Consider the following 12317-nt stretch of genomic DNA (forward strand, 5'->3'; position numbering starts at 1 on the left):
CTATCCTCAGGTTTTTTTTGCAACCAACTTTTAGAAACTATGAGTCCTTGATACAGTTCTGTTATGGAAACCTTTGTTTTGTATTTCAGTGAAAAGTTCCTACCTACAAGGAATATTTTTTAAAAAAACAGACTGCTTTCTGGATGTTAACTGCAAGCAAGATATATCTTCTTTTTTCCCTATTTGGTTATGGAGTGTGGGCGTTACTGACAAGGGCAGCAATTCTTGCCCATTTCTGACTGCCTTTGATGAAGTGTTACATTTTTGGAAAGATAACTTGCATTTATCTGATTTGAAAACCTATTGCCAATCTTCAGCCCAAGATTTCAATGTAATTTTGATAACCTTCTTCACAGTCTATGATGCCACCTATATTAGTATCATTGGCAAACTTGCTAACTACAGTGTATACCTTGTACATTTATATAAATAACAAACAAAGATCCCAGCACTGATCCCTGTGACACTTGTCCCAGGCTTCCAGTTTGAGAAACTGTTGATGACGATTGGGTCGAAGGTGTTCTTGATTATTAAAATGTGCTTTACTATGAAAGCAAAACTGTAACCTCTGAGGATGTTACAACAACATCTGGATGCTGTGCAACTTTCAGCATATTGAAACAAACTGACTTAATCAAAGATGTACTCTATCTATGCAGTCAGGGAGCAATCTTTCAAACCCAAGTGGAAAGTAAAGTTCAGTACACTCATGGACTTAGGAATGTGCAGCTTTCCTACCTCTTTAAGCCACACACATCTATAAGTGGACTATATGGTTAACACATGATAAATGGGAAGGACGGTGTTAACTGCGAAGGAATGTGAACTTCATGCTCTGCATGCTGTATCAGGGAATTATTGAGGTCACCTTGGCTATCAGTACAAGCTGATGAGGCCTCAGCTATCATCTTCAAAGGATTCTACTTGGCAAAAATACAGCCCTGTAAATGATAGGACCTTATTTTTAATAATTTTAATACAATTAAACTTCAGACCTGTCATTCATTTTTACATTTCAAGATGGATTCTGTTGGTAAGAAGGTCAGTAAGAAAGTAAACCAATTTCCAGTAAAATATTTCTTATTGACAAATTTCATATGTACATTAGGGTTTTGCAGATATGAGACACAGATAATGTTTCTTATTTGTATTCTGTGCAGTAGGATATCTTCATATAATGTCTTTCATCGTCAGTGATTGACAGTGTTGTCTGTTGGGACCCTGCAGCTGTAAGAAGATCAGTCAAATCTCTCTTGATCTCCAGTGGCTGTTAACATAACACAAGGATGATTAGTAATTCTGGGCACAGATTCTAAACATTGCCTCTATGAGAATGCATTTTTACGTTGATGTGAGACATAGATTTTTCTGGAAGCCACATATTTCTCATGAGCACGCAACACAATTACTTCAAGAAACTGCACATTCCGAGACACCCTCCACATTGTTACATACAGTAGATTCCCATCTTCAAGGAGAGAAGCATGAGTTGTTTATCCATGGATGAGGTAGCCCACAGTGATCATTTATCCTTTACAAACTTGGTGTATTAACTGGCATCTTTCAGTGAAAATATTAATGTGATTGACTGTTGCAGAGTATGAACAACATCACTGGCATTTGGTATAATGGATTTGGCATAATTCGTTTTGCACTATTGGCATAAATATGAAATCTGTAAGTTACTGTTCAACTACTTCAAGACTTTTAAAATTTGAATGGGAAAGGTATCTGACTCCTTACAAACATATTGAAAGGTATGAAATTGAAGTAATAATGTTGAACGTGAGCACGAAGCTGATTAAAGGAAGTGAAGGCTTGTTTGTTTCAATCTGAATACTCTTCTGGGGGCATGAACATTCCTAACTATTGCTCAAGCTCCTCTGATTGCTAAAAGTAACCTGTAGTAGTGGCATCTCATTCCTTTAGATTTTAATTACTATACAGGATTGAAAGTGCTTTAAAGCTAACATCCTATGAGTTGTGTTTGACATAGTTATGTACAATAAAGTGGAATCCTTCAGGGAACCTGGGATGTTCATTTCTGGTTTAGTAAGAAATGAACTTTATTTATCCATAAAATATGCCGAGGCTATGTCTCCAAATTCTCATCCTTTGCAACCATTTCATAGAGCAACTATGTGTAACTTCAAGAAATGTGAGCAAGTATCTGCTTTCCTGTGCATTCACTGTAATGGGAGCTCTTTAAATGGAGCCTCTCAGTTGGAAGTGCTTTTGCCTGCAGCTCATCCTATAAAATATCTAGTTGATGATTGTAAGACACCATGCTTCACCAAAATCAAGGTCACAGAAGATCTACTGATTGTCTTCAATTTTTTACTTCATCATTAGTGAGACATGAGAGATTTAAGAGACCTGAGGGGCAACTTAATTCAGACAGAGAGTGGTGCGCATGTGGAATGAGTTGTCGGAGGAAGTGAGATTAGAGAGATTAGATTATTTTTCAAATTCATGACATGTACATCAAAGCATAAAGTGAAATGTGTCATTTGCATTGGGGGCATAAACAGGTGCATTAACAATGGTTAAAAGATATTTGGATAAGTACAAGTGTGAGGTATTGCACCTTGAAAAACCAATTATAAAGAGCGAGTGCACAGTGAAGGCAAGACCCTTAACAGTGTTGACGTACTGCGGGATTTTGGGGTCCAAATCCATAGCTCTCTGAAAGTGAGTGACTAGTCAATAGGGTAGTTAAAAAGCATCTGGAATGCTTGCATTTATTATTTCAGGCTCTGAGTTCAAGGGTCAGGAAGTTATGGTGCTGCTTTATAAAACTCTGGTTAGGCTGCATCCGGAGTATTGCATTCAGTTCTGGTCATCCCATTACAAGAAGGACATGGAAGCTTTGGAGAGTGTGCACAGGAAAGGCTTACCACGATGCTGCTTAGATTAGAGAGCATGTACTATAACGAGAGGGATGGACAAAGTTAGGTTGTTTTCCCTATGGTGGGTGCATGGAATGCACTGCCAGGGGTGCTGGTGCAGACAGAGAACGTTAGAAGCATTTATAAACTAGATAGATGTAAGAATGTGAGGAAAGTAGAGGAATATGGACATTGTGCAGGCAGAAGAGTTTAGTTTAGTTAGGCAGTTAATTACCTTGGCACATCATTGTGGGCCAGAAACTTTGTTTTTGGCCCACAGTATGTTGTTCTATATTCCATTTACATGGATAGGAAAGCTTCAGAGTGAAATAGGCCAAATACAGGCAAATGGGACTAACTTGGTTTGCACCAAGTTAGGCATGGAAGAAGTGGGCCAAAAGGCCTGCTTCTGTGCTGCATTATTCTATGACTTTATTATACTTTCTTAATCATATTTCTCCTTTGCATTTGCTTTAAAGCTGTACATTGTGCTCGGCTGCCTTGAACAGTAGGTTTCAGTGCATTTTAATTTTATTTGTTATCTGAACACTGTTCCCCATTTTCAGCCCCAAACATTGACCATTACTTTCCTTCCGCAGATGTTGCTTTACCCATTGAGCGCTTCCAGTTTATAGAGTGGCAACATGTTGTGTCAATAAAAGGCACCAAGGCTCATTGAGAGCACACATGGAATTACCCGGGAAAGATAGCTGTTCTGGTGTTCAGGTCACCCCCAAACACTGGGGTTTTTGTTCTATGTAATTACTTTGTTCCCTTGTGGACAGGAATGTTACTTTAACACAAGCTCACGGACTGCAGGTAAACGAAGGCATTATTGCATTTCCAGGAGGCCTGATTATACCATCATTGACCTTAATTTACATTCTTGATCACTGTTGTAATCTGGTTGAAGCAAAACGGCAAGCCCTTTGCTTGAGACGTGTGCCGTTAACACTCCAACAGTGTTAAAACCTGCTTCATTAATATTCTGTGTTCCATGGAATTTGTTTCATGACCAGATAATTTGTTTTGAGATTTTTTTTGTAATTAGCTGCTCTTATTTTTAAAAAAATCCTTCAGCACAATTGTCTCACCTACACTTAGAGAGCCTCTCTGAATTTCAAGGCAAACAATGGATTGAAAGAAGAGCAAATATTTGAAGGGTGAATGCAGATCTCACCAAATGCACTACCTGTACTGAAATCAATGAATACCTCTATCAGGCAAACAGCAGGTTACATAAGTATCATTTAAGTTGTAAGGGGTGATTGATAAGTTCGTGGCCTAAGGTAGAAGGAGGTGGGTTCTTAACTTCAAACTTTCTGCATAATCGCTCAAAGAGTTGAACTGCATGTGCATGTAATGAGAGCTGTATAACTCATCTCCTTCTACCTTGGGCCACGAACTTATCAATCATCCCTGCTGTGGGCACTTTCTGGAGGTCCAAGATCCGTATGCTCCACGACCGCTGGACTAAGTGTGTAAATGTAGGAGGGGACTATGTTGAAAAATAAATGTGCTGGGTTTTATAAAATTGACTGCTTCTACCTTAGGCCATGAATTTATCAATCACCCCTCGTATATTAAACTATATTCAGCTATTTTAGCAGTTAAGAAGGTAAACTCCTATACCTTAAATGCAATTACAATCGAGACCTTTAAATGGTTCCTGATGACCATTTCACAACTGTATTATTTTAAGAACAAGAAAATGACTATAATTAGAACTGTGGGTGTTCAGTTCCATTATACAATGACATTTTACAGCCTGTACCCTCCCAGATCTCTACACCTCCTGTGGGCACTTGCTCACTGGTTAACTGTCCTGTCCTTCCACGTTTTGAAAGCCTGTCAGGTTTGCCATAGCGTACTTACAACCCTCAAATGAACATTATTCTGCATCAAAGGACATGTTTTCACACCAGCTTTCACTGTGAGTGGTGAGAATTTACAGCGCAGAATCAGGCCTTTCAGCCAAGTTGGTCTGTCCCAATCCAGACGCCCATCGAAGTTAATGTCAATTGCCCAGATTTGGCTCATATCTCTCTAAACCAGTGGTTTCCAAATGTTTTTGGGTTGCTGCTCCCTTGGCTCCCTGACCACATCCCCAGCAATCTCCTCTCCCTTTCCGACCATTACATAAAACCTATAAAGAATTTTGAGTCCTGACGAAGGGTGTCAGCCCGAAACGTCGACTGTACCTCTTCCTATAGATGCTGCCTGGCCTGCTGCATTCACCAGTTTTTTGTGTGTGTTGAAAGAATTTTGATTTATGATGCACTGTGAAAGAAAATAGGAACTGTAAATTCAAAGCAATGACAACTAATTGGAAAAAATGATTCACATCTGTTTAAAGCTACAAATAAATAAATTTATTTATTTATTTACAATAAAAATGATCTACATCAACAACTTTAGAGCGGACATTAATAGTCCAACTATTCACTACTTCATTGCTTTTTCGCCTTTCAATGAGATGTATGGGCTTGGTGCAATGATATTAGCTTCTAAATCTCAGACTGAATGTCACTCAGAAGGAGTCTCAGATTTGCAGTCTATTTCGATGCTTTGGAAGCAGATAGGCAGCTGCAATGAAACCACACTCCACTAAATATGATATTGGAAAGGCAATAAACAACACTTTGAAATTTTTCCAGAGTGCAGGATGGTGTTCAAAGATTTCTTTCTGCAACCAAAGGTCTTGATATGATATTTTGAGCCTTGGCTTCAGCTCAAAGTCATTTTGTAGCAAGATCAGTTCCTCCTCCATCTTTTCTGTTAATTCCTCATTACAAGTGTTCAAGAATGGATTTCTTATCCAATCTGGAATTTGGATTGAGAGAAGATCCTGGAATTGCTCTGACATGTCTTTGTGCAGCTCATAAAGGTGGGCACAGTGTACTTGAAGATCATCATCTGGTATTCTTGCCTTCTTTTCCAACTCTGGGAGCTTGGAAATTGGAAGAACTTGCAACAGCCAATATTGCATTTAATTAAGGTTAATTTGAACAGAAATGTACGGATGACTCATTTGACTGATAATATCAGTTCCTTGCAATTGAAGATTGATTTCATTAAACTATGTGAACTATTCTGACAAATAAGGAATATCATATATCATATTCTTGAGTTGATACTGAATGAATGAAGCATTGGATCCTTCAAAGAATTTTATTACAGTTTCAAAAAGTATATATGAGGGGTGATTGATAAGTTCATGGCCTAAAGTAGAAGGTGTCAATTTTAGAAAACTTAGCACATTTAATTTTCCTACATTTACACACTTAGTCCAGCGGTCATGGAGCATACGGATCCCTTCTTTGTAGAAGTCGGCGTCTTGGACCTCCAGAAAGAGGTCCACAGCAGGGGTGCTTGATAAGTTTGTGGCCTAAAGTAGAAGGAGATTAGGAGAAACTTCAAACTTTCTGCATTTTCACTCAAAGAGTTGAACTGCACATGCATGTAACAAAAGCTGTATAACTCATCTCCTTCTACGTAAGGCCACAAACTTATCAATCACCCTTGCTGTGGACCACCTGGAGGTCCAAGATGCTCTCGTTACATGCACATGCATTTCAACTCTTTGCGTGATAATGCAGAAAGTTTGAAGTTAGTAACTCATCTCCTTCTACCTAAGGCCACAATCTTGTCAATCACTCCTGCTGTGGACCACTTCTACAAAGAAGGGATCCGTATGCTCCACGTCTACTGGACTAAGTGTGTACATGTAGGAGGGGACTATGTTCAAAAATAAATGTGCCAGGTTTTCTAAGATTGACTCCTTCTACCTTAGGCCACAAACTTATCAATCACCCCTGGTAAAACCATCTCAGGCAGTTACCTTTTGAGAACATCTGACTTCTGCATGCAAAAGCAAGTGTTCAAACTGTTCATTATTCTCAATACAAAGCTATCAAAATAGTCGAGAATTGAGTGCAATGAGTATTTAATGATTATTAAATGATTTGTGCAACTGATCACCAAGTTTTTTGCAACAAGATGTTGTCTGTGAACTACCCAGTGAATGGTAAATATGTTAGGTACAGCTTTTTCAAGAAAGTAATAACCCCTCCGGTCATTGATGGTTCCCCACCTCTCAAATGTTCTTCTCTTTGAACAATTGCTCAACAACTCAAAATATTGATTTCCCCTTCATATCTGTTTCAAGTCTCCTTGCAAATAATACCTCTTGAACCATATTTTCATCTTTTATGAAGCGAATATAACCAAGAAGCAAAGAAACATTGCTTTGCAAATTTGACTCATCCAAATGCAGAGCCAATTCTGTATGTTGTTCATCTTTGAACAGTGTTGTCATTGAGTGGAATCGTTTTAAATATTCAGTCTGGTGACCTATGCAAATGCATACTCAGAACTTCCCTTAGTGCCGGCAAAATCAGTTCTTTTCCAATTGTATGAACCTTTCCAGATTTAGCAATAAGCAATGAAATGTTGTATTTCGCATGCAAACCATCACTGTTTTGTTGTGACGTGCTGGCAAACATGTTTTGAAGTGTTTTACATTTCTGAAAATTTTCATGAAGTGACTGAAAATAAGCTAAGTAATGCACACAAAATGCTGGAGAAACTCAGCAGGCCAGGCAGCACCTATGGAAATGAGTAAGTAGTCATTTCAAACTGAGATCCTTCATCAGGACTGGAGGAAAAAGACTAGAAGTCAGAGTAAGAAGCTGGAGGGGGGAGTGGAGGAAGAAATACAAGGTAGTAGCTGATGGGTGAAACTGGCAGGGGCAGAGGGGTGAAATAAAGAGCTGGGAAATTGATTGGTGAAAAAGATAAAAGGGCTGGAGAAGGGGGACTCTGATAGGAGAGAACAGAAGGCCATGGAAGAAAGAAAAGGGGAGGAGTACCAGAGAGAGGTGATAGGCAGTTAAGGAGATAGAGAGAGGGAAGTGGTCTCCCATCAGATTCTCCTATAAGATTTCCCCTTCTCCAGCTCCTTATTTTTTTCACCAATTGACCTCCCAGCTCTTTACTTCACCCCACCACTCCTTGCAGTTTCACCTATCCCCTTGTATTCCTTCCTTCTCTCTGCCCATCTTCTTACTCTGACTTCATCCAGTCCTAATGAAGGGTCTCAGCCCAAAACATCGACTGTTTACTCTTTTCCATTGATGCTGCCTAGCCTGCTGAGATGCTCCAGCATTTTGTGTGTGTTGCTTAGATTTCCAGCATCTGCAGATTTTCTCTTGCTTGAAAATAGGCCAAGTTATTGTTTGCTTTATCCAAGTGTATTCTCTTCAAATGCTCAAGGAGCGTGGACAGCTTGAAAAAATCTTTTCACACAATAGACACATTGGCGACTGTTGGTTGCTTGGTGCTGGTATACAACCACATCTCAGCTATTACACATTATAATATCTAGACTTCTTTTTCATTTGGGCTGCTTCTGCCATTTTCATTATGGATTAATGACCACAATCAATCACTCATTGTTTAAGCCCAATTTCAAGCACTGCCATCAATAAAGGGGGAGGTAATGACATCATCAAAACTCAGCAAAAACATGATTTTCTGCCTGAGGGTACATAAAATGAGGCAGCGATACCAGAGTTGGGTCATGCGCAAGAGAAATGTGACCAAGACCATTCGGAATGGTAGATTCTGGAATTTACCTTATTGAATGCCATACCCTAATTCACAGGAATTGTGCAACGGCGTATTTAGAGTATGGGAATCGTATTCACTAACACTGTACTACAGTATTGAATGGCAATAATTGGCAGGCCTGGCCCGGAATAACACAACTTCTTCCAGCCAGATTTCTCATGCTATTCCCAATATAGAAGTGTCCCATTGTTTTTCAACAACTATAACCCACTTCAAGCGAACTTATTTTGAACTTATGAATCTGCGCTCCAAGGAAAAATGTGCCAGCTTGCACAACTTCTCGTTATAACTCAGTCCCTTGAAAATGGCACCATCCTTTTGTTCTTTCTGTTCTCCTCCTAGTTTAATAACATTTTCCCTACAGCAGGGTGACCATAAAAGCACACAACTCTCCTAATGGCCTCACCAATATTTTTAATGAACTACAACATAACCTCCCAATTACCATATTCAGTGTCCTGACTGATAAGAGCCATTATGCCTCTTTCACTACACTGTCTACCTGTGACTCCACTTTCAGGGAACTGTAGACTTGTATTTCAAAGTCCCTCTGTTCTAATACACTTCCCAGGGCCCTACCATTCACATTGAAATTCCTACCTGGATTTGACTTTCCAAAGCTGGCTCTTATCAGAGTTAAGCTCCATTTGCTGATCCTCTACCCGATAACCAACTGATCAAGATCCCCCTGCCATTTTAAAAACCACCTTCACTGTCAAAGGCAACACCAATTTTAGAATCATCAGCAAACTTACTAACCATGGCTGGTACAGTTCATCCAAATCATTGCTATAAATGACAAATAGCGATGAGCCCAGCTGTGAGCCCTGGGGAACACTACTAGTCCTCCAGTCTGAGAAACAATCCTCCACCATCACCCTCTGCTTGCTACTGTCAAGCCAGCAAGCCAGCCCTTCCCTCATTCCATGTAGCCTAACCTTTCTGAACAGTCTACCGCACAAAACTTCTTCAAAGGCCTTGTGAACTCCATATAAACTATGTCTTCTGATTTGCCCTCCTTGGCTTTCTTGGTTGCTTCTTAAGAAAGCTCAGTAAATTCATAGGACATGATCTCCCACACGCAAAGTGATGCAGATTATCCCTAATTAACTCCTGTCTTTCAATAGGCATATATATCCTATCCCTCAGGATACCCTCAAGTAAAATACCCACCATAGATGTTAGACTTATGGGTTTATAGTTCCCAGACTGCAGCCCTTCTTATAAAGAACACAGCACTCGCCACTCTCTAGTCTTCCTGGCCCCTCACTCAGTACTAATGATGACAGAAGTATTTCAGGCATGGCTTCTGCAACTTCTTCTCTAGCCTCACCCACTGCTTTTGTACATATGTACCTGGGTCAGGCTTTTGAGATTTGCCTACTTTCATGCAATTTAACATGTCCAGCACCTCCCTTGTTGTAATGTGGACCATCCAACACATCCCCATTAACTATCTAAATCCCTGAAATCTTCATGTCATTCTTCAACATGAAAACAGAAAAGAAATATTCATAGAGGGTCCTGCCATCTTCTATGGCCCCACACAAAAGGATCTTTCTTCTGTTCTTGCCTACTCCTTCAGGTTGAAGATTCACCTATGCCCTCTCACCCTGGATTCCTTCTTAGCCTCCATCCTCCACTGGGTAGAAAATACAAGAGCCTGAAAGCACATACTTTCCTGCTGAAGGAGAGCTTCCAACATCACTGTTAGAAGACTATTAAACAGTTCTTGAGCAGAAGCTGGACTCTTGACCTTGCAACCTACCTTGTTATGATCTCACACCTTATTGTTTACCTGCATTGCACTCTCTGTGTAGTGGTTACACTTTATTCTGCATTGTTATTGTTCTATTTGGCAAAGATAGAGTGGACAGCTAGTATCTTTTTCCCAGGGAAGAAATGGCTAATGCAAGGGGATATAATTTTAAAGTAATTGGAGGGAAATATAGGAGGGGTGTCAGAAATAATTTTTTTACACAGACTGGTATGTACCTAGGACATTTAAAGGATTTTAACATTTTTCTTTAATGGATGAGAAAAGAAACTCACTGCAACAGCAGATGTAGATTTCTGGTGAGTATTTTATGTACAGGAAACAACACTGAAATGAGTTAATAGATCTTTTTGATCACTGCTGATGTTTATAATCCACCTGCCTACCCTACTTCATCTTATCAAAGCTATTTTGCTATTTCTTTCTTTTTTGTATGCTTTCCTTGTTTAATTTTCCTTTTCATTACACCCTTGTGAGGAAGATAAAGAATTCGACATTGTAGGTACTTCCTGGGTTTCAGGAAGTCTCAAGTTTCCTGTCTAACATGTATTATGCTCAGTTTCAAACTCACAGATAAATGGAAACATGTTCTACTGTCTGTGTTCTCATGTCAGAGTTCAGTGTTCTTCTTTGTAGAGAGATTGTATAATCCCTTAGCTCATAAAATCATAGAGTCATAGACTCATCAAAGTAAATTTATTATCAAAGTATGATAAAGCTATATATACGACTTTGAGATTCATTTTCTTCAAGGCCTTTACAGGGAAAATGAAGTACAGTATAATTTTACTGCGAGCAACGAATGTGAAATTAAGTCAAACAGTGCAAATAAAAATACTGAGTATATGAGTTCTAAAGAGTTTTTGAAAGTGAGTCTGTAGGTTGTAGAATCATTTGAGTTCTTGTGATTGAAGCAATTCATGCCTGTTCAAGGGCAATAACTATTCCAGAACTTAATTGTGTGGGAGCTAAGGCCTTGTCTTTCCTGTCCAGTGATAGCAGGGAGAAGAGAGCAGACCTGGATGGTGGGCGTCTTTGATGATGGATGTTGCTTTCTTGTGGCAGTGCTCCATGTAAATGTATTCAGTGCTGACGAGGGCTTTGCCTGTGATGGACTGGACGCAACCCATCACTTCATGGAGCCTTTTCCAGTCCTGGATATTGTTGTTTCCATACTAGGCCATGATGTAACCAGTCAGGATCCTCTCCACTGTGCATCCAAAGAAGTTTGTCAAAGTTTTTGCTGACATGCTGAATCTGTGCAAACTTCTCAGGAAGCAGAAGTGCTGTCATTCCTTTTTAGGGATAATATTCATCGACAGATTCTCTGATATGTTGATGCTAAGGAATTTAAAGCTATTGACCCTCTCCACCTCTGTTTCCCTAATGAGGACTGGCTCAAGGAGCAATACAGAAGAGATACAGGCCACTCGGCCCAATGAATCCAAGCCAGCCATGATACTGACCCAGCCCTCTTCTCATTTCTACCATCATGAGGAGGTACAGGAGCCTGAAGATCCACACTCAATATTTTAGAAACACTCTGCCTTCAGATTCCTGAATGGTCTTTGAACCCCTGAACACTATCTCACTATCCCTCTTTTGCAAAAATTATTTGTTTTATTGTAAGTTATAGTAATTCTAATGTCTTGAACTGTACTGCTGTCACAAAGCAACACATTTCATCTCGTATGTCAGTGAAAACAAATCAGTTTCTGAGGCCCTGCCTTTCCATGTATCTATGCAATTGTTTTTTAAATGTTATTATTGTACCTGTCTGAACCACATTTTTTAGCAGATGGTTCATCATCCCTTCAAGCCCCTTTTAAATCTTTCCACTTTCACCCCAAATCTCTACCCCTCCCCTAGTTTTGGACTCTCCTACTCTGGGAAAGATGTTGCCATCTACCTTATCTGTGCCTTCCATGATTTTAAACATTTCTATACGGTCAACTCTCATTCTCCTACATTCCAAGGAATAAAGACTTACCCTGACCAAACTCTTCCACTTTCTTTGACCA

The sequence above is a fragment of the Mobula hypostoma genome, chromosome 2 (genome assembly GCF_963921235.1).
Source record: "Mobula hypostoma chromosome 2, sMobHyp1.1, whole genome shotgun sequence".
Classification (NCBI taxonomy): domain Eukaryota; kingdom Metazoa; phylum Chordata; class Chondrichthyes; order Myliobatiformes; family Myliobatidae; genus Mobula; species Mobula hypostoma.